The 15,536-nt window shown below is 38.1% G+C and overlaps 1 long non-coding RNA gene across 3 annotated transcripts; it reads left to right on the top strand.

Annotated features, from left to right (window-relative positions):
* Nucleotides 1-2,280: 2,280 nt before the first annotated feature.
* On the top strand, nt 2,281-14,786 carry LOC149796693 (uncharacterized). 3 transcript variants are annotated; one of them, XR_016421726.1, is made up of 4 exons: nt 2,281-12,215; nt 13,067-13,263; nt 13,764-14,223; nt 14,676-14,786. It is a non-coding gene; the product is annotated as an uncharacterized LOC149796693 (long non-coding RNA). The 3 variants fall into 3 exon arrangements; XR_016421725.1 differs by lacking the exon at nt 2,281-12,215 and having other exon boundaries at nt 12,222-13,263; nt 13,764-13,921; nt 14,117-14,223; XR_016421724.1 differs by lacking the exon at nt 2,281-12,215 and having other exon boundaries at nt 12,222-13,263.
* Nucleotides 14,787-15,536: the final 750 nt, after the last annotated feature.

Genomic DNA, 15,536 nt, shown 5'->3' with positions numbered 1-15,536 from the left:
TAGGTAGGCTATTACAGTTGACCTTTTACTATTGGAATGCATTCCGTTATGTAAACAATAATTTCTTGCAGATTACAAAAAAACTAGAGCCAATTTTGCAATTTGACTGTCATATTCGTGTTCAGCACATAAAAATTGATAAGAATTGACTAATTTTATTTCAGTAACATGACTTTTGTAAAAATTTGTTGTCCAGTGTAATTAGTCACATGTGATGACACTTGTAACTAATCAAACCACAGCAACTGAGAGCAGACTAAGCACTGATATTTATATGGTACAGTGGCAATTTACAGTCTGTCTGCCGCAACACATGAAACAAACTGGACAAATCTGAAAGCCTTGAATTTGACTTTATTTATCTGTATGGTAGAACAGAACCTGAGTTGAAAAGCTTTTAAAGAAAGACCTTGATATCAAACCTAATAATAACTGCAGGAGTTATATTATAGGTAATTAACCATTCTCTCAGTTTCAAACTGGGCATTCCATCCCATGGGGTTCTAAATGTAAACCAAGTGTAACTGATATCCTAATGAACTGTAAAGACCATAGCAGCACAACAGCAGGGGACCAGATATGTCCAGATCCAGAAATCATAGACCAGTTTCAAACTGATGATGAACCACATAAAAATTACACATCTGCTAGAACTTATGTTATGAAGATAACTTAAATTGCATTATTATTAATCCTCCTCCTCACATTCATCATAATTGAGATGCATCATATATGTTTTATTGTAAAATAGTTTATGCAACATAACTCAGTGAAGACCTTTGCTGCCAATTTACCAGTGAACCATTTGTTTCAATGAACATATTTTATGTTGTAACAAGGAACATCATTTAAACATTATGATACACTTATCATACCTGTATATGAAATCTTAATACTAACACTTATACCTGCAATACTACTACTAATAAAAACACCTGCATTGATAATTTGATTATGTTCAATTGGACTTGTATCTAAATGATCACCAGCTGTATGAAAAGACATATTTTAATATATAGATATTGGATGGAATACTAGTTACCACAATTGAATAGTCATATGATAAATGATATATTATTTTAAACAATTTATATTTGCAGTGAAACATACTTTTACATTATTTTCACTTAAATTTCATTTATAGAGCAGTATACTCTGCATTCATTAAATTACTGAAATGGTTAATAATACAACAACAAATACTGCAACTTCCAGAATCACAAAAATCAAAAGATATAAACAAAAACTTCCCTACATGTATCAACAGTTGTCACTTAATAGACAGAACTATGAAGATTTAGAATAGGATGTTAACAAATTAGGTATTCAAGTTAAAAAGAAAAAAATACCAAGTAAGCTTACTACCAAAAAATCAAACAATAACAGTGAATTTTAATACATTCCCAGGAAACAGAATATATGATTTTTCTTAACTTGATCTGATACATCTTAAATCTATAGAAAATGATTCATATTGTATGACTAAAATATTATGTAAACAAAAATTCCATCACTTTTTTCAGATGCAACATGCATACCCCAACCCATCCTTCTTGATCATAAAGTATACCAGCATTCCACTATAAGATGGGGAGCTGTAGTGGCTCAGTGGTTAGCTTTCTGGACCTGTGAAATAAGGTAGGTTCAAATTCTACCATCAGACCAACCTGGGTTAGCTACCATGGTGTGTCCTTGGGCAAGGCACTATACTTAAAGTGCCTTGGCACTAAATAACTTACTTGTGTTGGTTTACCATAAAAGGCCAAACCAAACACAAAAAAACAACAACTTTAAAATATGAGTTTTGTCAATACTAAGTAAATGAAAATCATACTGAAGAAATGTTTTTGTTAATACAGTTTAATGGATCTAAAAAATCTCTTTCTTCTGCAGGAGTTTAAAATGTTAAATTAAAAAGGTCATGGTACACATTGCTTTGTTCGTACACATCAGGCTCCGTAACCCATATCCAACTAAAAATTTTAGTAGAGTCTGAGTAAAACATATTTTAATCTGGATGATAATATTCTTTCTCCATTCATATATTACACCACCAACATTGATCCAAATAAGATTACATTTTACTATAACACTGAGGATGAGTATGCCTCTTAACAACTGACAAATGTGGAGAGAATGGAGTTAAACTGAACTTTGATTTCTTTTCAACTATAGCACAAGATGATCATTTATTATGAAAAAACCTGAATAAAGTTGGAGTTCATAACCATGACAGTCTTGATACAATATAAATTCAATATATTATTGTTGTCTTGAGGTATAGTTCTGTATATTACAATCTCACACAAGATCAGGGTATATTTTAGTACCATACAGTTAATTCGGGATTGTATTAATACCTATTCTGGTGAATGAACATTAAATAAGATTTACTATTTTGGAACCAGTTGCAATAAAGTTTACTAAACAAGAGAAAATATGACTTTACTATAATATCTAAAATGTAAAATCTGCAAACAGAATACTTGCTTGACTTTACACTTCAACTATATCATAATATTTATTTGAAATGAATTTATACACATGGCATTAAATTGGGTTTCAGGCTGGTAATGACAATGGTAGTAGTGAATAGGGACGGTCTAGGGACTAGGGAACTTCCATGTTAAAAAGGGTATATCCACTCTGGGGACTATGTAATTTAACATGGGAGAAAAAAAAATATCCATTCTAGGGACAAGGGGAATTTAACATGGGAGAAAGAAAAAAAAACTATTCACTCTAGGGACAAGGGAAATTGAACATGGGGAATAAATCGTGGGACTGTCTTGGGACTAGGGGAAATGGAACAGGGTCGGGACCCTATTTTAATAAGGTCCCGACCTGATGGGTCAATGAAAATGGAACAGGCGAAAATTGAAACAGGGAGGGGTCTCTATTTTTTTATTATTTTTTTAAACAAAAAAATAAAAAAAGGGGTAGGCAATTGAAAGTCAAGATCTTTTCAAGAGATAGGAATGGCCCTGAAAAGGGCCTTTGGTTTTATGTTAATATACCCTTAACATAAAGGGCATCTGTGACATCTTCTTCTTGACCTTAGGCTGCGCCTGACTGCAGGACCATAGATTAAGACTCTTTTGAGGCATCCTTGATGCTCCACATAAGATTCTTCGCATCCACAGGCTGGTGTCTGTCCTGTGGATAACTGTCCAGTTGGATCGGACATACATTGATATGTCCGTCCGGAACATCATCGAAGACACAAGCGTTGAAGATTGTACATCGGTCCACATGTTGGGGTGCTGAGTAACAGGTGAAGGAATGCAGTGAACTGTACTTATTTATAGGGGGAGGAAAGATTGAAACGGATTGAGTTTGTTGACCAATCCAAACACGCGTTACAAAATTCAGTCAGCCCACGTCCAATCCGAAGAGAGCAGTCTGTGACGTCACATAGTCTATATAGATTCGCTAGCGCCTGTGCGCAGTCAATCTAAGCGACAGTTTTTCAACATGACGGAAACTCAGAAAACGATCAGTTTGGGTGCACTGATGGTGGAGACTACCCAAGGGAACCCAGACTTACTTTCAGAAGAGGTGAATTGGGATTTTGTGGATTTTTTTACCTTGCAAGAATTTGTTCCTGAACCTTCGTCACCTTCTCCTTCATTACCGCACATGGAAAATTTTAGACAGAGACAGAAAGAAGAATTGGAGAAATTTATACAACAGCAAAAGGAAGCGGAACAAGCTTTTCTCCTACAGCAACAGCAGCAAGAAGAAGAGGTAAGAAAAAAACAAGAAGAAGAAGAAGCAGCAGCAAAGAAACAAGGGTGTCAAAATCAAACGGTCACGGTACTGTTAGACATTTTAGCGGAGTTAAGAAGTCTGAAACAAATGTATCAGACTTCTTTATTATGGCCGAAGAGAATACGACCTTCCCAAGCTAAACACTCCAACCCTGTGACTACGCCTACTGCACCACCCTTAGTGATTTCAACGAAATCATCATAAACAGTACGCAGTCCAGAAGTAGGCCTTGGCCATGGCAAAGGCTTAAGACAGTTAAAGTTGATTGTTTAAACTCACCCCTTACACCAAAAAAGGGCCTTTTCAGGGCCATCCACGTCTCTCGAAAAGAGATAGACTTTCAATTGCCAATAACTAAAAAAAAACATTTTACCCAATAGTACCTGTCTGTGTATGAGTGTGCGTGAGTGTAGGTTCTTATTTTAAAATCAAAACCCAAAGACACTTACCTTTTATAATTAATTTATTCTTTTATAAATATTTACAATTCACAATTCACAACAGAGCACTTTAAAAAGTTCATAGACTTATTGTGTCTCATTGTTCACTCTCTGTTTTATTAATTTCTTCACCATCATAGTCTTTTCCTCCTCTTCCTCCTCACTTTCTTCCCTTCTTTTCTTCTCCTGTTTCTTTTTCTTCACCTGTCTGTTTTCTTCCTCTTCTTCTTCCTCTTCCTCTGAAGAATCCCTCTCTTCTTCTGACTCCTCTTGTTTCTTTTTTGGGCAGTCTGGTGACCAATGTCCTTTTTCTTGACAATAATAACAGGTATCTTGACTTTTGTCTCTTCTAACCCCTTTTTTTTCTTTTTTGACGGTCTGGACACTCTGAAGACCAATGCCCTTTCTTCTGACAGATATAGCAAGTATCTTGACTTTTATCTTGAAAGGAAGGAGAGTAGTCCCTCGGCTGGTCTGAAGAGAATTTTCTAATGACCCCTCGCAAAGCTCTGATGAAACATTCGATCTTGGTAGTCTCTTCCATCGTTGTGCTCAGTTTGAGAGTGAAATGAATAGTGAAAGGACAAGACACATACCCTTTATATACGCTGGTCTGCTATGACTATAAATTAGTCCATGGTGTTTAAACTTTAGTCATTTGACTTTTTGCTATCGAGATGAAATGATCCAATTCATTTGAGAAGAAAGAAGAAGAAAGTAAGAGGCAGAAACGGGATCTATCGCCTCGTACCAGGGCTGAAGTCTTGGCACAAATTCATGCCAGTGATTTTGAAGAGGACATGGGTGAACCAGAATCCAAACCCTCTAAACAAAGTTTACCACCCTTAGTCAACCCTGAAAAGTACTATGACATTCGAGAGACGGAAAAGCGTCCCTCTAGAAAATTTAGAACTACGGCTTACAAATACACAGTGAAGTTTAAAGATTTCAAGTCTGAAGTACTGTTAGAGAAAGCAGAAGGGTTCATCACCGACATGTGGGATTCTTTGCTCACCACACTCAAGCGACAATGTCAACCCAAAGAAGATGATTACTTGAGACTTTCCATACAACATGACGGCTTGAAATCCCCTGTTTGGATCGAGTTTAGCAGCCCTGCAGAATTGACCACTTCCAAAGTCATGGACAAGATTCAACACGTGCAACAATCTAATGACCAGTTTGACATCACCGATGGAAAAGCCACACTGGACATGACCCACGTCTCTCCTCCTCAAGGGACCGGACAATGCAGAAAGACCTTATTGGTCAACAACCTTCGCATTACCAAAACAAGTCTTGTCCAAATTGACAATTTTCAAGACCACATGTGTTTAGCCCGAGCCATCGTGGTGGGATGAACTTATGCCGACAAGAACGACACGGTAGAATGGAAAAGAGCCTGGGAGAACATTCGAAAATCGAACCGAGCCAAACAACGAAATGAAGCAGAACTTCTATTACAACAAGCATGCCTGTCCAAAGACACATCCTGTGGCATTCCTGAGATGCAAAAATTGCAAGATGCCCTAGCTCCACGATACACCTTGAAAGTGCACCCTCAAGAAGTGCGCGGGTCTCTGTTGTTTCGAGGGAAAGACTTTAAGGATGGAAAATACATTCACCTCTATCATCACGATGACCATTTCGATACCATTACCACTATCACTGGATTCCTGGGATACAAATATTACTGTGAGAAATGTGACTTATGATGGTTATAATAATCGAGAGCAACACAAACATTGTGGATCGAAATGCTCAGGATGTTTGGCCTCTCAACCCTGTCTGAGCGAAGGGCAAGAACCAGTGCATTGTCCTGCTTGTCTGCGCACATTTGTCAGCCCTGCCTGTTACCAACAACATCTGAAGATGCAAGGTTCACAGAAGAAATGTGCTTGTCAACTCCTGAGATTGTGCCCAATGTGTGGACAAGGTCTATGTATCAACAGTACCAAGGCACACGTATGTTCAGGAAAGAAAAAATGTCACATTTGTCACTGCATCGTGGACTTGGAACACCAATGCTACATGCAAAAATACCAATCCCAACCAGAGAAAGAGGATGGTCACAAGAAGAAGAAAGGCAATTTCATCTTTTTCGATTTCGAATGCATGCAAGAGACCGGTATTCACATTCCTAATTTCTGCGTGGCTCATCGAGCGTGCGAGAAGTGATTCAAGAACCTGTCTTGAGTTATTGCCCTCACTGCAGTAAGATTCCTGGAGGGCGTGAAAAAATCTTTCAAGGACCGAACACACTAGCCGATTTCACACAATGGGTCTTAGACCCCATCGACAAGACGTGGAGCCAAGAGGACATCGAACATTATTATGGAGAATGTCATCACCATGCCACGGTGATGGCTCACAATTTCTCCGGATACGATGGACAGTTTCTTTTGAGATGTTATACGGAACGTGGCATCGAGCGTCCTAAAATCACTTTGAACGGAGCCAAAATCATTTTCATGCAAGTGGGACAAGTGCAGTTTAAAGATTCGATGAGCTACTTAGCCATGCCTTTGAGTCGAATGCCTAAAATGTTTGGAATGACAGAAATGGCTAAAGGGTACTTTCCACACTTTTTCAATACAGAAGCCAATCAACACGCCGTTCTACCCCATTTGCCTCAGGCTCACTATTACGACCCTGACAACATGCGTACCGAACGAGAAACTTTCTACGCTTGGTACCAGGCTCACGCCTCCGACCCTTTCGACTTTCAGGAAGAAATGCTAAAGTATCGTCGTTCCGACGTGGACATTTTACGGCGATGCTGTGGAAAATTTCGAGAACTGTTCATGAAACACGGAGGGGTTGATCATTTAAAAGAGGCTTGCACCATTGCCAAAGCGTGTTCCTTAGTCTACCGACAACGATTCATGCTTGAAAACACTGTGGCTGTCATCAGTCCTCAAACGACCAACTATGTCAAACGTCAATACTCGGTCAAAGCCCCATGCTGGTTGCATTACTTGTGCGACAAGGAAGACAAATGGATTCAGCATGCCCGCAACGGACAGGGCGAAAAGATCATTGGAATGCATTCGGTCGATGGCTGGGACTTAGAAAACCCCAAGATCATGTACGAGTTTAACGGTTGCTTATTTCACGGATGTCCCGTCTGTTACCCTGACCGCGGCACTAAAAATCAGTTCTTACAACGAACCATGGAAGACTTGTACCAGGCCATTTGTCAGCGACGCCTAAAGTTAGAACAGGAAGGATACCAAGTGGTGGAAATGTGGGAACACAAATACAATCACCGTTTGAACACCGATCCCGAGTTTAAACGCTTCATGGAAAGTTACCAGTTCATGGACCCCCTGAACCCAAGTGATAGTTTGTACGGAGGAAGGACCAATGCCACCTGTTTGCTGTACCAAGCTGACGAAGAGAAAGGAGAAGAAATCAAATACTTGGACGTGTGTTCACTGTATCCCTACGTGTGCAAATATTGTTGCTTTCCTGCAGGGCACCCACAATTGTTCACCGAACACATCGACCTAAAAAACATTCGACAATACGAAGGCTTGATCAAGTGCAAAGTTTTGCCTCCCACGAACCTATACCATCCCGTCTTACCTCGCCATTGCCAAGGGAAACTTTTGTTTCCTTTGTGCCGTACTTGTGCTGAAACGTGCAACCAAGATCAACCTTGTCATCACACCCAGGAAGAACGGGCCTTGACGGGGACATGGGTCAGCGTAGAATTGTTCAAAGCTCTGAACATGGGATACCAACTGTTAGAAGTGTGCGAAATTTGCCACTTTCCCAAGACACAATAATTCCACAAGGATGACCCCACGCAGAAAGGCATTTTCTCAGACTACGTGGATGCCTTTTTGAAACTGAGCAAGAAGCCAGTGACTATCTGTCCTGGTGTCACACTCCCGAAGACCAAAAGACATTCAGAGAGAAATTCTGGGCACAAGAAGGCATTACTTAAGATCACATTGAGAAAAACGAAGGCAGGCGATCGTTTGCCAAAGTGATGTTAAATTGCTTGTGGGGTAAAATGGCACAATGACCGTGTTTACCCAAGATGGAGTATTTGACCGAACCTTCCCGCTACTTTCAGATGATTCACGACAAAGCCAAATTCATGAAACACGTGGACGTCGTTCGTGAGGATTTGATCTTGGTGAATTACGAATAAGATCTGAACTTTGTATAAGATGACCCCTTTGGAAATGTCATCATTGCAGCTTACATGACAGCTCATGCTCGCTTAAAATTGTACGAAGCTTTAGAACTGTTAGGGGAACGTGTCTTGTACTTTGACATGGACAGTTGCATTTATATCGATCACCCGAGTCGACAGCACCCTGACATCGAAGGAGACCGTTTAGGAGCCTGGACAGACGAGCACCCCGATGACAAGATTCTAAGTTTCGTCAGTGGCGGTCCCAAAAATTACGGCTACGAATACTGGGACAAACAAGGAGAAGTGCACACGAAGTGTAAAGTGAAAGGACTTACTCTGAATTATCGTACCAGTCGAGTGGTCAACTTTGGCGTATTGAAAGAAGCCTTGCAGTCTAGAGAAAGTGACCACCTATCAACCCAACAAGATTGTACGTTTACCCACACAGCACATCGTCAGTCGACCCTTGGAAAAAGTCTATCAAATCGTGTAGCAGAAGCGAGTGCGGCTTCCCACCCACTTTACTTTGCCGTATGGACATGTCGGTATAAAACATTGGTTGTAAGAGGATAGCCACCCACCAGAAGGATGACTTCGCCACAGCAAGAATCGAGTGAGAAATCCAGTGAGAACTCCAAGTTCAAACCCTACCATTTTCCAGTCTTCTTACCTGACTATTGTGATTGTGCCCGTCGATTGGACACGTTTCAAAAATGGCCTACGGATAGGGAAGGATTACCTTCTTCGTATGTTTTAGCTAGAACAGGATTTGTCTACTTCGGACCTGAGTCAGGATTGGGATACGAAGTATAGTGTTTCGCTTGCGGACTGAAGTTACGAATGGATCTATGTATCTACAAAGATTCAGCTATTCTGGAACATACTCGATGGTCTCCGCACTGCCCTTACCTTTCAATGGCCTTTCCACCCATTAAACTACGGTACAATTATGACGGTACCTTAGAGACGGTACCTTCCAAAACTAGACGTAAACACATTGCATCCTATTTCATTGTTGTTTCTTTTCCACATAATAGCTTATTTTTTATAAAATGTTAAACTTTACTAATCTTTTTTCAAGATCACTTTAGTTTGCAAAAATATATCTTGTCATTTATTGGCATTCTACATTGAATTTTGTAAACTAGCTATAAACCTGACCTAATTACTCAACTTAACTGCTGACAGAAACAGTCTACATTAAATGTGTTTCATTTCTATAGCTCGATGGATGAACATTACATCTTTTAAAGCTGTGCACAGAATAGGCCGACATATCACGAGTCAGGAAAACATGGGGGTGGTATCCCCTGTGTCCAAAATTAATATCATTTTGAATAGAATATTCTAGTGACAATTGCCTCTTTTCAAATGGTAAGCATTGCTTTTTTTTATTTTCGTCAATCTGTCAAATTCGGTATGCATTTTGCTTTAATATTTGAGATGGAAACCTTAGGTGCATAGAAATGTCAGACAGCATTGTACATCATGGATGGTGTCCAACATACTTTTATGATCATAAAACAAAATCCCATTTTTTAGTTATGGCCAATGATTTAAAAAATATTCATCCAAGCTAAATATAATAATAATAATAATGAGGACTTTGTATAGCGCCTAATCTTTAGAAGCTCTAAGCGGTTTGCAACATTAGACAACATAAAAACATACACAATGATGTGATTACAAAAACAAACACCATGAAATTAGAAAACATAAAAAACATGCTGAGAATATTTAAGGTAGTTAACATTATTAAGTCATTAAGTTTGTTTTTGTAGTCAGAATAAGTAGTTTTGAGAGCACTCTTGAATGGGATCACTGCGTCTTTGTGTCTAAGTTCAGTGGGCAATTCATTCCATGTTGCTGGGCCCTGGTATGCAAAAGAATGCTGTCCATGTGACTTTGTTTTCATAGTGAGAATAATGAGTATATGATTGTCGGAAGAGGAGTGTAAGTATCTTGCTTGTGTGTACACATAGGTGAGGTCGGATAGGTATGTTGGACTAGAGTCTGTCAGTGAAACGTAGCACAGAGAACTAATGTTGTGTTTGATTCTGGATCGAATGGATAGCCAGTGTTGGGTACAGAGCAGCGGGGAGGTGTGCTCTGATTGTGGTACTCTAAGTATGATCCAAGCAGCTATGTTTTGAACTTTTTGAAGTCTCTGCAGTAGATATTAAGATGAACCAGACAGAATTGAGTTACCATGGTCCAGTCTTGAAAGTAGTAATGAACACACAAGTGTTTTAGTGGCATCAGCTGAAAGATATCTGAGAATGGAGCTGATGCGTCTCAGCTCAAGATATGCAGCCTTGCATATGTTCATGACATGTTGGTGCAATGTGAGAGTACTGTCCAGAGTAACACCTAGGTTTTGTACTGATTGTGTGAATTTAATGTTGGTGTTGCTAATATTTATTGTGTGAGGTAAAGGATGTGAATGAGAAAGTCTTTGTGTTGTAATCAGAATGGCCTCAGTTTTATCATCATTCATCTGCAGCTTGTTCCATGTCATCCATGATTTCACATCAGAAATGCACATCTCTACACCTTGGATGGTAGCATCAACTTCAGTTGGGTGGCTAGATTTGTATATTTGGGTGTCATCAGTGTACAATTGGTGAGTTGTTGTTGTTGTTGTGGGGTTTAACGCCATTTTTCAGCACGATAGGCTATACATGGCGGCCAGTATTAATGGTGGAGGAAGAACCCGGAAAACCCCGGAAAGAACCACCGACCCACGAGAAGCTACTGGCAAGCTTTCTCACATGCCCACATTGGCTGAATCTTAGACTCGAACCGCCGCAGACAGAGCCAATTGGTGAGACACTGGATGATGATCTATGACACTTGAGAGCAGCTGAGTGTATAGAGTGTAGAGAACAGGTCCAAGAACAGACCCCTGTGCAACACCACAACATAGATCAACTGGGCTGGAGTGTAATCTATTTGCAGACACAATTTGTGTCCTGTGGCAAGGGCGATATGCAGATTGTACATTGCTAAAAAGACTGTTTGAATTCAGACAAGATGCAAGCTGGGATTGAACAACCTTTTGTAAGATTTTTTATATGAATTGGAGATTAGAAACCGGGCAGTAGTTCTTTAAATCCTTATGGTGTAGTGTTAGTTTCTTCAGCAGAGGTTTTACAATGGGAGTTTTGAAAAAAGATGGAAATTATGCTGATGAGAGAGAGGTATTAATAACATCAGTTAGTGAAGGCAATACTGGATCTAAGCACTCAAGCAGCAGTAATGTTGGAATTGGATCAAGTTCACATGACTTTGGTGCACTCTAGGATGATTATTTAAAGATGAAAATCTCAAGTGGAAACCTTTCTGGTCAGCCATCTCATCCAAAACCTCCTGAAATGGAGAGTATTTTGCAGACTCCAAGATTTCCTCTTATCCTGCTGGTATGTTCTATTTAGTTTATCTGGTCTCTTTTTATTTTTTATCAATTGCTTTTATACCATGCCACAATTGGAAATTCTTTATCAAAAGTATGTATAAATTTCATCATTTTTCTGTCTGTTTAATAAGATGTGTTTAAGAGTACTTACTTACTCATGATGCTGTATATATGAGATTAGATGTTTTGTTAAAAAAGAATGCATTTTGTGATATATTGTATCACTGCTTTATATACAGTGGTCATTGCAACCAGTATGCATTTTGTTTACATGCCAAAAAATCCAGTCTGATTTCTTTGTTTCTTTTTTACTGCAATTAAGGAGTAGTGATAATCTTTATACTCTTAGCTGCATCCAGAAGGACAACACCATCACCATCCCCATCCATTCTGGAGTGGAGAATAGAAAGATTTCTCTCTGCCAGTTCCTCTGCAAGTAGTAAGTATTGAGGATGGAAAAAAATGTACATTATAGAATAATGAAACAAATACTACAGGTGTTGACTTTTATATAATCTCTTATTTCATTTACAGCTCTCTAAATACGAGTAGGTCAATTATACACTGTATTTATGAATTTAATTCTCATCTAAGGTAGTAGAACTGTTTTATGTTTGACAAAATGTTGGGTAATTTGTGGCCATACACTAAAAACACATTTTGTAGCATTTAAAAATGCTTATGTTCAATGCACGTAAAACTCATTGGTTTGTTGTCACTTCAGTTGATAATAGTCTTGTCATCTTGTAGACATTTTGAATGTTAGTGTTCAATGCTAAGGTCATATACATTGATTCAACATCAAAATTTGTTTGCAAAATGGAAGATTATGACATGAAAGCACAAGCTCTTGTAGCTTAGATACTGTTATTTCAGAACATTGTGAGATGTTAATTAATTAAATTATAGGTCATAAAACATACTGTTCAAGACTTATTTGTGCAAATAAACAATGAATTGTTTTTCATTGATGTGTCGACTGTTCATCATTCCATTGGTTTTTTTATTTTTCTTTCTGATGTATACCATTGTCTTGTGTAAGTCAGACGCCTAAACCATCTACATTGAATGCAGACTTTACAGACACCAGCAGTGAAACAACATATCCAGGGAATAAAAAAATAAAGGATTATAGGGAAAAGTTTTCATATAAACTGTACAAAAACCATGTATTTCATTTCATAAATATATTTCATTGTTAAACCCATGTTCACTGTACAGATCTTTTTAAGGAGTTTATAATAATGATCTTGATCTTTCAAAACTAATTTCATCACAAATCTGTTACAGATTTCCAGTTCAATGTACTTATGAAACTGGACACAAATATTGAGAATTTGTTGGAGCAGCTGGCCCTCCAAGTTCATACACAAGGCCCAGACACAGAATATAGAGAAGAAATTCTTGCAATGCCATGTGATTCAGTGGAGGAACTAGAGGGCCTTTGCCAGAGGTTGGAGGAGAATCCCAAACTCTCCAAGAAGATGGTAAATTGGGGCTTTATTTTCTATTTAAAAAAACTGTTATAACCTTTATTTGCTGTTGTGAACCTCAATATGCATTATGCAAGTTCTGCAGTGCCTGTATAATTATTTTTGGGGGTGGGGTGAACATGTAGTGGTCAGCTGTTTTGTCTTACGGATGTAGGCCAAAACATGTTTAGAGATGAACATGTAACAGGTATTTTACTACATATACACTATTACATATTATGTGGCTACTTTAATTCAGTCCTTGAGTGAATGTCATTTATGAAGTTAATAGATTCACGGTGGTTAATTTGGTTTATAATTGCTATTAGTACATTGTGTTGCATAGTTAATGTTATCAAATTTTTTTCAAGTTAGAGAAATTAAATTTGCTTGCAAAACCATGGCAAAAAATAACTATATACAAGCATATTTTGTCACATCGATCATGAAATACTACTACTAATAATAATATCAAAATCAAAAAATAGTAATATTATTATTATTATTATTTTCAGATATGCTACTTGAGCTACCTTGGCAGGTTTACAATTGGGGATAGTGTCTGCAGGATGATGAAAAAGCTTAAAACAAAAAGACTGGCCAGAGTATAGTCCAAAGGGACGAAAAGGGAAAAAAGCATTTCAAGAGCTTGTGATATGTCAGGTTTTGATAAGTAAGTATGGCTTGATTTAAATTGTGTTTTTCATGTGACTTGCCAGAGATTTTTAAATGAATTGATAAAGTAACTTGAGACACATTTCAAAGTACATGTTTTAAAAATATTCCATTGATTATTGCTGGCATTTAGAAAAATGCAATGCATCCTTTGTTGTGAAACTTATTTTAAAACATTGTATTACTCTTGCAGAAGCCTGCTTGAAAACTAATGGCAAAGCAAAGGCAAATGGAATGGAAGAGACCATATCAGAGACCCTCAAATATGCACCCAACCAACGCAGAATGATAAAAAACAAGGTAATCCAAATGACTCTTATTTCATCAATATTGGATTCAGTTTCGTCTTTTAAAGCATAGTATTTGCAAAGCGGATGCATTTCTAAACTGATAACAAAATCAACTTATCCTATTGCCCAGGACTGTCAGAGCTAGAGTCCAGCTAACTACAATATGCATATATCTTGTCTGATCGGACAAGTGCCTCCATTTGGAATTTTTATTCACATGAAATATTTGGATGAAATAAATTCATCTTTGTGCAAATTGATTGCACCATCCACTTGCCAGAAATGACAAGTAAGTGCAAAGTTATCTTGTATCATGGCTTAACGATAGTAAGGGAAGCACAAGTGCAGTGAAGAAAATATCATACATTTTTATAATGCTGATTAACATGACTTCTGCATATGTAACTAGTGCTGAGATGATATGACTTTATTTAAGCATTACAATTTTGCTTTAATTTGCAGGTGCCTGAGCAGAAGAAGTAATAGATAAACTTTACAGTGGAGTTGGAGACTGATTCTGATTCATAATCGTAATTAAATCTAGAAAATAAACATTAAAGTCATATTAAAATATCTGTTGTATTGTTTCCTTCTTTCATTTTTCTCTTAAAAACAAATGTCTGAACCTTTAGTCTGTAAATTCAGTGGATTCCTTATCAGCCCATCTACTTTTACCTTACACCATGCTACTTTAAAAAAAAAATGAATTATCCCCATTGGGGTAGGTCCCCCCAACCCCCCACCCTACTTTGTCAACTTACCTGCCACATTTAAATCTAATGGAAGGCCCTGCTGTAAAGCCTGTTAGTAAAACTACCCAACAAGAGGATTTCATACATTTGCAACTCCTAGATGGATGGTAATGTTTTCATTTTTGTAATGTAGATTTGGACATTCTTGCCACCAGTATGGAATATGTGTTTCAGAAACACAAGCAGCTTTCATCAGATTTGCATATAGGTTTTATATGTTGTGAGTATGTTGTAGGAAGTTTTTTTAAATAACATCATATGAGATGATGCCAGTGGAAATGGCAGAAAAGTGTCTGTATTGTTCACCAACTACACCTTGTTCTTACAAAATGTGGCTGTTACACATTCCCATGATGATGTCACTGACAGCCATCAGTGAGGAATGCCCCAACAAGCATAATACAAATTGCTTCTATTGTAATTGTTACAATTCCATTCTGACCACTCCGGTGTCCTAGTGGTTAGAGCATCCGCCTCAGAAGCGGGAGGTCATGGGTTCAAACCCCAGCCAAGTCATACCAAAGACTTACAAAAATGGTATTAACAGCTACCTCGCTAGACGCTCAGCATT

Source organism: Sinohyriopsis cumingii, chromosome 6 (assembly GCF_028554795.1).
Source record: "Sinohyriopsis cumingii isolate HCF-2022 chromosome 6, ASM2855479v2, whole genome shotgun sequence".
In the NCBI taxonomy this organism is placed as follows: Eukaryota; Metazoa; Mollusca; class Bivalvia; order Unionida; family Unionidae; genus Sinohyriopsis; species Sinohyriopsis cumingii.
This window is presented reverse-complemented; position numbering and strand designations above follow the sequence as displayed.